Below are 9,460 nucleotides of genomic sequence, written 5' to 3' on the forward strand. Positions count from 1 at the left end.
CTCCACAGGCGGAGCTAGGCCCGGTGGGGCACGTCTTCGGAATTTCAGCCACAAGTGGGTTCACTCCCAGTTGGATCCCTGGGCAATAGATATTGTGTCTCAGGGATACAAGCTGGAATTCGAAGAGATGCCCCCTCACCGATACCTCAAATCGGCCCTGCCAGCTTCCCCCCACGAGAGGGAAATAGTGTTAACTGCAGTTCACAAACTGTATCTTCAACCGGTGGTGGTCAAGGTTCCCCTCCTTCAACAAGGAAGGGGTTATTATTCGACCATGTTTGTAGTCCCGAAACCGGACGGTTCGGTCAGACCCATGTTGAATTTAAAATCCCTAAACATGTACCTGAAAAGGTTCAAGTTCAAGATGGAATCGCTGAGAGCGGTCATCGCAAGCCTGGAAGGGTGGGATTTTTTGGTGTCTCTGGACATAAAGGATGCATACCTTCATGTGCCCATTTATCCACCTCATCAGGCGTACCTCAGATTTGTGGTACAGGATTGTCATTACCAATTTCAGACGTTGCCGTTTGGTCTCTCCACGGCTCCGAGAATATTTACCAAGGTAATGGCGGAAATGATGGTGCTCCTGCGGAAGCAAGGGGTCACAATTATCCCATACTTGGACGATCTCCTCATAAAGGCGAGATCAAGAGAGCAGTTGCTGATCAGCGTAGCACTTTCTCTGGAAGTGTTACGGCAACACGGCTGGATTCTAAATATTCCAAAGTCGCAGTTGGTTCCTACGACTCGTCTGCCTTTCCTGGGCATGATTCTAGACACAGACCAGAAAAGGGTTGATCTCCCGATAGAGAGAGCTCAGGAACTCATGACACTGGTCAGGAATCTATTAAAACCAAAACAGGTGTCAGTGCATCACTGCACTCGAGTCCTGGGAAAGATGGTGGCATCATACGAGGCCATTCCGTTTGGCAGGTTCCATGCGAGGACCTTTCAATGGGACTTACTGGACAAGTGGTTCGGATCACATCTTCAGATGCATCGGTTAATCACCCTATCCCCCAGGGCCAGGGTGTCTCTCCTGTGGTGGCTGCAGAGTGCTCACCTTCTCGAGGGCCGCAGAATCGGCATTCAGGACTGGGTCCTGGTGACCACGGATGCAAGCCTCCGAGGGTGGGGAGCAGTCACACAGGGAAGAAATTTCCAAGGTCTGTGGTCAAGTCAGGAGACTTGCCTTCACATCAACATCCTGGAACTAAGGGCCATATACAACGCCCTACGTCAAGCGGAGACCCTGCTTCGCGACCAACCGGTTCTGATTCAGTCAGACAACATCACCGCAGTGGCTCATGTAAACCGACAAGGCGGCACAAGGAGCAAGGTGGCGATGGCGGAAGCCACCAGAATTCTAAGCTGGGCGGAGAATCACGTAAGCGCACTGTCAGCAGTGTTCATCCCGGGAGTGGACAACTGGGAAGCAGACTTCCTCAGCAGACACGACCTCCACCCGGGAGAGTGGGGACTTCATCAGGAAGTCTTCGCACAGATTGCAAGTCGGTGGGAACTGCCACAGGTGGACATGATGGCGTCCCGCCTCAACAAAAAACTACTGAGGTATTGCGCCAGGTCAAGAGACCCTCAGGCGATAGCTGTAGACGCCCTGGTGACACCATGGGTGTTCCAGTCGGTCTATGTATTTCCTCCTCTTCCTCTCATACCCAAGGTGCTGAGAATAATAAGAAAAAGAGGAGTGAGAACAATACTCATTGTTCCAGATTGGCCACGAAGGACTTGGTATCCAGATCTGCAAGAAATGCTCACAGAGGACCCGTGGCCTCTTCCTCTAAGACAGGACTTGTTGCAGCAGGGGCCCTGTCTGTTCCAAGACTTACCGCGCTGCGTTTGACGGCATGGCGGTTGAACGCCGGATCTTAACAGAGAAAGGCATTCCGGATGAGGTCATTCCTACGCTGATAAAGGCTAGGAAGGACGTGACAGCTCAACATTATCACCGTATATGGCGAAAATATGTTGCTTGGTGTGAGGCCAGGAATGCCCCTACGGAGGAATTCCAGCTGGGCCGGTTCCTTCACTTCCTACAATCAGGAGTGAATTTGGGCCTAAAATTGGGTTCCATTAAGGTCCAGATTTCGGCCCTATCTATTTTCTTTCAAAAGGAGTTGGCTTCTCTGCCTGAAGTTCAGACGTTTGAGAAGGGAGTGCTGCATATTCAGCCCCCTTTTGTGCCTCCAGTGGCACCTTGGGATCTTAACGTGGTGTTGAGTTTCCTGAAATCCCACTGGTTTGAACCACTCAAAACGGTGTAGTTGAAATATCTCACGTGGAAGGTGGTCATGCTATTAGCCTTGGCTTCGGCTAGGCGTGTGTCGGAGTTGGCGGCTTTGTCGCATAAAAGCCCCTATCTGGTTTTCCATGCGGATAGAGCAGAATTGCGGACCCGTTCACAATTTCTGCCGAAAGTGGTTTCATCCTTTCATATAAACCAACCTATTGTGGTGCCTGTGGCTACTACTGACTTGGAGGATTCCGAGTTGCTTGATGTGTTCAGGGCTTTGGAGGTTTATGTAGCCAGAACGGCTAGGGTCAGGAAAACTTTGTTTATCCTGTATGCTTCCAACAAGCTTGATGCTCCTGCTTCAAAGCAAACTATTGCTCGCTGCATCTGTAACACGATTCAACAGGCTCATTCTGCGGCTGGATTTGGCGCTGCCAAAATCAGTTAAGGCCCATTCCACTAGGAAGGTGGGCTCTTCTTGGGCGGCTGCCCGAGGGGTCTTCGCATTACAGCTTTGCCGAGCGGCTACTTGGTCAGGTTCAAACACTTTTGCAAAGTTCTACAAGTTTGATACCCTGGCTGAGGAGGACCTTGTGTTTGCTCAATCGGTGCTGCAGAGTCATCCGCACTCTCCCGCCCGTTTGGGAGCTTTGGTATAATCCCCATGGTCCTTACGGAGTCCCCAGCATCCACTAGGACGTTAGAGAAAATAAGATTTTACTTACCGGTAAATCTATTTCTCGTAGTCCGTAGTGGATGCTGGGCGCCTGTACCAAGTGCGGAATTCTTCTGCAATACTTGTATATAGTTATTGCTTCAATAAGAGTTATGTTATGGTTGCATCAGGGTTGACCTGATGCTCTGTTGTTGTTCATACTGTTCATACTGTTAACTGGGTAAGTTTATCACAAGTTATACGGTGTGATTGGTGTGGCTGGTATGAATCTTGCCCTGGATTACCAAAATCCTTTCCTTGTACTGTCAGCTCTTCTGGGCACAGTTTCTCTAACTGAGGTCTGGAGGAGGGGCATAGAGGGAGGAGCCAGAGCACACCAGAACCTAAATTCTTTCTTAAAGTGCCCATGTCTCCTGCGGAGTCCGTCTATCCCCATGGTCCTTACGGAGTCCCCAGCATCCACTACGGACTACGAGAAATAGATTTACCGGTAAGTAAAATCTTATTTTTTCCCTGTCTGGGGCAGTCATGGCTTCAATTTGGATGGCAAAGACAGTGGCTGCCTGGGGCTGGGCTGATGCATTGAAGGGGGATTTTTCAATGGCATCTAGAGAGCAAAAATCCCATATAGCACATATAAAACAGGCTGCAATGTTCTTGAAAGAAGCAGCATTGGATATGGGTACTATTGCCTCCAGGGCATCAGCTTCAACAATAGCTGCTCGCAGAGCAGTTTGGCTACGTATGTGGAAAGCTGATTCAGAATCTAAGAAGGTTTTGGAATCTTTACCAAAAAGAATATCTCCAGAAAAAGGCAAAGAATTGACATATTCTGGAGTCAGAAGCAGACTCCAAGAAGGTAAAGTTTCCTTCCACATACAAATTAAACCTAAAGTTCCAGCTTTTCGGCCCTTTCAGTCTCAAGGAAAAGCTAAAGGAAAAAGTGATGGCAAGCAGGTCCAATACAACAAGTCTGGTAAGACTAAAAAGCATTGGGCTACCAGAGGACCGGTTGGTAAAACAGAAAATAAGCCGTCAGCCTGATGGTGCGGGCCTCCACCTGGGGGATCCCAGCGTGGGGCGCCGACTTCTTCAGTTTGTACAGATCTGGAAGCAGTCTACATTAGATGCCAGGGTACAGGAAGCGGTATCTCTAGGTTAGGCTTTTGCCTTCAAGAAGCACCCTCCTCAAAGGTGTTTTTTTGTACCAGCCCGTCTCCGGTAGAGACGAGGGCTAGGGCTTTGCAAGAGGCAGTTCAGAAATAGTTTGTCAGGAATAATCATTCCAGGGGTGGTCTTCAGTTTGCCGGTATGTCGGAATCCCGACACTTTTTCTCCCTCTTGGGGGTTCATGACCCCCCTGGAGGGAGAATAGATAGCGTGTAGCGCGCTACCGTGCCCGCAGCATGGCGAGCACAGCGAGCCTGCAAGGGGCTCATTTGCGCTCGCCCAGCTGTCGGTATACTGGCGGTCAGGATTCCGGCGCCGGTATGCTGGTCGGCGGGAGCCCGGCTGCCGGCATACCCTGCTACACCCTCATTCCAGTTCCTACTGCACAACGAGGACAGGGTTTTTACTCCAAACTGTTTCTAGTTCAGAAGCCAAATGGGTCATTCCGGCCCATTCTCAATCTCAAAGTACTGAACAAATGCATTTGGATACTTGTTTCATATGGAGACTTTACGTTCCATCATTTTGGCCATGGAGCCAGTGGATTATATGGTATCCCTGGATATCCATGGTGCTTACCTACATGTTCCTATAACACTGTCCCCATCAGTGCAATCTCAGGTTCGCTATCCTTCAACAGCATTTTCAGTTCCAAGCCCTACCTTTTGGGTTAGCCACAGTCCGCATAGTATTTACCAAAATTGTGGTAATGGCCAGCTTATCCCCACCAGCAGGGGATAAGAATGTTTCCATACCTCGATTATCTTTTTCCTGGCACAGTCGCAGGAAATGCTTCTATGTCATCTGCAACAGACAATAACGTATCTGCAAAGGCACATGTGGCTCATAAATTGGGCAGAATCGTCTCTGGTTCCGTCACAGCGGATGACTCACTTGGGGGCTGTACTGGATTCAAGCCTTCAGAGAGTAATTTTACCTCTGTAGAAGATATCCAAAGTTCAGTCAAGGATTCAGGAGTTGCTACACAGTCAAAAGGTATCCATTCATGCAGCAATGCGTGTGATGGGATAGATGGTGTCAACATTGTAGACTATGCACAGTTCCACTCGAGGCCTCTTCAGCGTCTGATCCTTTCCAAATGGAATGGGTTTTGTCACATGATAAAAGCAGCTTATGGTCTTTACAATGGAAGTAAGAAAGGTCATTAGCCTGGTGGCTACAGACATCCCATCTGGACAAGTGGAGACCCTTTTGGATATCAGATTGGGAAATTCTGACAACGGATGCCTGTCTCCAGGGCTGGGGAGCAGTGTCAGGAAGGTTTTGTTTCCAGGGGCAATGGACCATGTGTCAAAGTCGGAAAAATATCATGCTACACGTTGCCATATATTCACCCCATGCGCTTGCCCGCTGCACATGCACATTCTCTCCCGTGCGTGCGCATATTCGCAGTTGCGTGACGGCGCCTCCTCGGCCATGCGCTCGAGCGCGTGGTATGTGCATTTACGGTAGAGTTTGTGTGCGTCTAGCGGGCGACTCAATCGTTACATAGTAAATCCAAATAGTATGTTTTATAGGTAATGTTCCCCTTAATAATAACTGCAAGTTTGTTTATTGTAACTGGTCGCTGGACAGAGGAATTCCTCTTTGCATGATACGAAGGGTCAGACAGGGTTTGAGCAGTGGTGTTTGGTACCTAACTAAAGAACATTTTATTAGAAACAATCCGGTGCTGGTTAGGTAAAGATTAATCGCTCCTGCGTATAGTTATGTCTATTAGTAGTTTCTGGACATTTACTATATTTGCGGTTCATTATCCGTGCGGCGGGAATCCTGAGATTCCCTCCCACCTGAGCAGTTCGATATAGTCACAGCCCACCTGTTCAAACTAACCTATGACCTTTTGTTATAGTGCGAGGAGACATTCCTGTGTCCAATGAACAATGAGATTATAGGTCCCTTTGTAGTGTACTGTACGCAGTGTATATAAGAACAGCCAGCCTGGCCAGCTCAGTCTTCTCTCCACAACGGTTTTCATCATTGACTAACTAGAGAGCTGGTACCAGGACTGCGCAGCGATCGTTCCCAGTGTGTAAGTTATTCTCTGTAACCAACTTATTCTCTGTTTGTATTTGCCATATTCTCTCTCTCTCTGTTATTGTATAGGATTAAGACGCTATTGTATATTTATGTGTAGTTATTCTGCTTAGATATTGATGTTAGTCTGTAGTGTATGAACTGTTAACTGTTTTCCCCTTTTTACATAGCTAGATATTGTTAGTAAAGGTGTTGGAACCTTAGCAAGGTATTGTGTGTTTATTACATTACTGAGGGTATTCGGAGCGTCTCAATCGCTCAAGCAGCTTTTGTATTAACAAGGTTAAGCAGCGTTATATCGCTACAGTATTTCAGTAGTAAGATTTACAGTACAAACTCAATCTTTCAGTGTGTTGCATACAAGGTTTACTGAGTGTCATCCCGTGAGCGTCTGCGCCGCTCGTGTTCCCCTCGTCGTCACGAGCGTCCGCTACGCTGGTAGCGTAGCATTACGGTAGTCGGCCGCCTATAGCGTGCTCGACACCAAGCGTTAAGCTGTGAGCGAGCGTGCTGCATGTGCGCACTCGACCACGGCTAAGCGTCTGCTACACTAAGTGCGTACCCTTACGGTACCCCATACGCCAATTGCGTACTGAGTCTCTTACCCACATATAGTGAATGTTATAAGATAAATATTTAGCTTTATCAATTGGCGGCTCGTCCGTCCTCCACATATCCGCACTAGCGAACACAAACTTTATCTGTCAGCAAGGGCGGGAAGGCAGTATCACTTCGTATCCGTATTGGTGGTGAGGGTTACAGTAGTGCTGACTAGATAAGCGTCTGCATCGCTACGCTGTAGGAGTGCTGGTGGAATCCGGAACCGGAAGGTAAGAACAAAACGCTATTGTCTTTTAAAACTGTTTATCTCTGTTTTGCGTACGCAACACACGCACACACCTGCATTTTTTTTTTATTTGTGTATTTTCACATCTCACCTTCCTGCTTGCCATTTAACATTGATAACGTGCTGAGAAAGATTTGTTGCTATTGGTAGTTAAAAGTAATATTAATACGTTAAGGAGTAAATTGTAAAACACGCACACGGCTTTACCTAAAGATACAAAGAAAGATCTGTGTGGTGCTCGGTAGATGACTACAGTTAAAGATCATCTACATTGATATAAACGTGTTAGTTGTATTTCTGTGGATATACCTGGCTTGCGTACACGTGTCTCTAACAAAGGGCGGGACTAGCGTACGCGACGCAAGGGCCGATGCATGGAGCGTATATTACGCAACGGAGCGTCTGCGTACGCCCACATAATACAAATCACACGATAGTATTGTTTTAGTAGGCGATACGGAGGCAACGCGATAATAGCGCAAATCAATCTCAGTGTCCAAAATTTTAAGCTAAATAGATCCTTCTCTAGTTGCAACTCCTCTGGATTAGCCTGCGATACTGAATGAAAGGGATTTCTGCGCAGAAACGAAAGTAAAGAGTATATGAGGTGAAAGTGTGTGTATACATATATATAAGTTTCTAATTTTTGGGTGAAACCACAGGAAATCATCGAGTTCTCGTGAGGTACATACGTGTAAGTGACGGCACGGTGGCTTGGGAGGCTTGGGAGGCATCCCTTGTTAAACATATTAAAAGAAGAGCATTAGAGTATAGCAGACCAGGAGGTCTACTGTAGCACGGACCAGGAGGTCCAGGTACAGCAGACTAGAAAGTCCGCTATAGATAAAGAGTAAAGAAGCACAACACCAGGAAGGGTTGGTGCGGTACCCATATAGGCCATTAAGCTCTGGCTGAAGGAATTCGCAGCCACAATTTTCGATTCCACTGGTCGTTCCGCACATAAGATTAGTTGCTTATGTGCAGAACGATTGTACCGCATGTAATTGTGTGCATTAGTTAGTAACTTGACCCAGTACCATTTGCGTACGCAAGAGTGGTCATAAATGCTATTTGTACATTCTAACGTGATTTGTGTAATTTTTTTTATTTTAAGGGAGGTTCGCTGGTCACTCGGGAATTCTCTAACAACCAATAGTTACTGGGAAGGGTTAAGTGCTCTTCGGATCACACCCACATGTTCCAGTAAATAGAGGTTCAGGTCGCAGGGGCCCTAGGTTGAGTACGCCAGCGCTAAGGCAGTGTGTGGGCGTATTGGTCGACGTGGGCGAGTGAGTGGAGGTACTCGGTAAACTTCCGCCGCCGGCCTACCCCGGACATCTTGGTTTTTGTAAGGATTCGCTGAAGACCCTGATTTGAAGGTCAGAGGTAGTGAAAGCAACACCTGCAAAGATGGGGGCCAGTTGTTCAGGTAGGGGGCGATCAACCTCGGTTCAGGTTGACTTAGTAAACCGACCAATCGGGTCGGCAAGGTATATCATGTGTGAGAAATACAGTTCACACACAGAGGTTTTGTGCGATGAATGGGAAAGAATGACTGTGCATGACGGGGAAAAGTTCCCACGGGTAGGCAGTTTTAGTCCCGAGGTGTTACAAAATCTAAGGAGAAGGATATGTCTCATTAAATCTGCAAAGAGACGGATCAAACATTATGATTATTTACAATTATGGCAACAGGAAGGTGAAATACAAAGAGGATTGGCTCAAGTGGCTGGATCTAACCCTATCAGGAAACTGATAGCCACCGCTCCACCACCACCATACATAACGGGAGAGAAAGTGGTTACAGAGAATGGCACACTGGTGTATGATAAACATGCACTTAGTAACTGTATAGATGTTAAGAATAATGTAACTAAGATTGTTGATGCTAATACTAACTCGTGCAAGCTGTACCCTGTTTTAAACTTTCCCCAGGATTGTGACCAAGAGGATGAGCCCACAACAATATCGGCACTCTCTCTAGCAGCCACCATAGCAGAAACAACAGTGGGCATGGCCCAACCAGTAAGAGCAGTATCAAAGGCCCCTATTGGAGGGACAGGTGAGGTCGTATCAACTGGTAAGTACGGCACTGTACAATATGCTGAAACCATTACACCACATGTTGTAGAATCTACTCAGAATAATGTTATTGAACTTAATCCCGTTAGGGTAATTGCAGTACCAAATGGGAAAACTGACACTACAGGAGTCACTCCTGTCAGACACATCGCCATGCACTGCCCCTTTTCCCGAACGGAATTAAGATCAATGGTGTCTGAATTCCCTGATCCTAGGAAAGATCTAGTTGCAAGCCAGAAGTACATTAGAGAGCTAGGAAATACTGTGGAGCCCAATAACAAAGACTGGCGGATATTGCTGAGGGCATGTTTACCTTCCAATGTCGACTCAGCGAGATTTATAGCTGACTGTAAATTAGACGAAGAGGTACCCC

Source organism: Pseudophryne corroboree, chromosome 5 (genome assembly GCF_028390025.1).
Source record: "Pseudophryne corroboree isolate aPseCor3 chromosome 5, aPseCor3.hap2, whole genome shotgun sequence".
Classification (NCBI taxonomy): Eukaryota; Metazoa; Chordata; class Amphibia; order Anura; family Myobatrachidae; genus Pseudophryne; species Pseudophryne corroboree.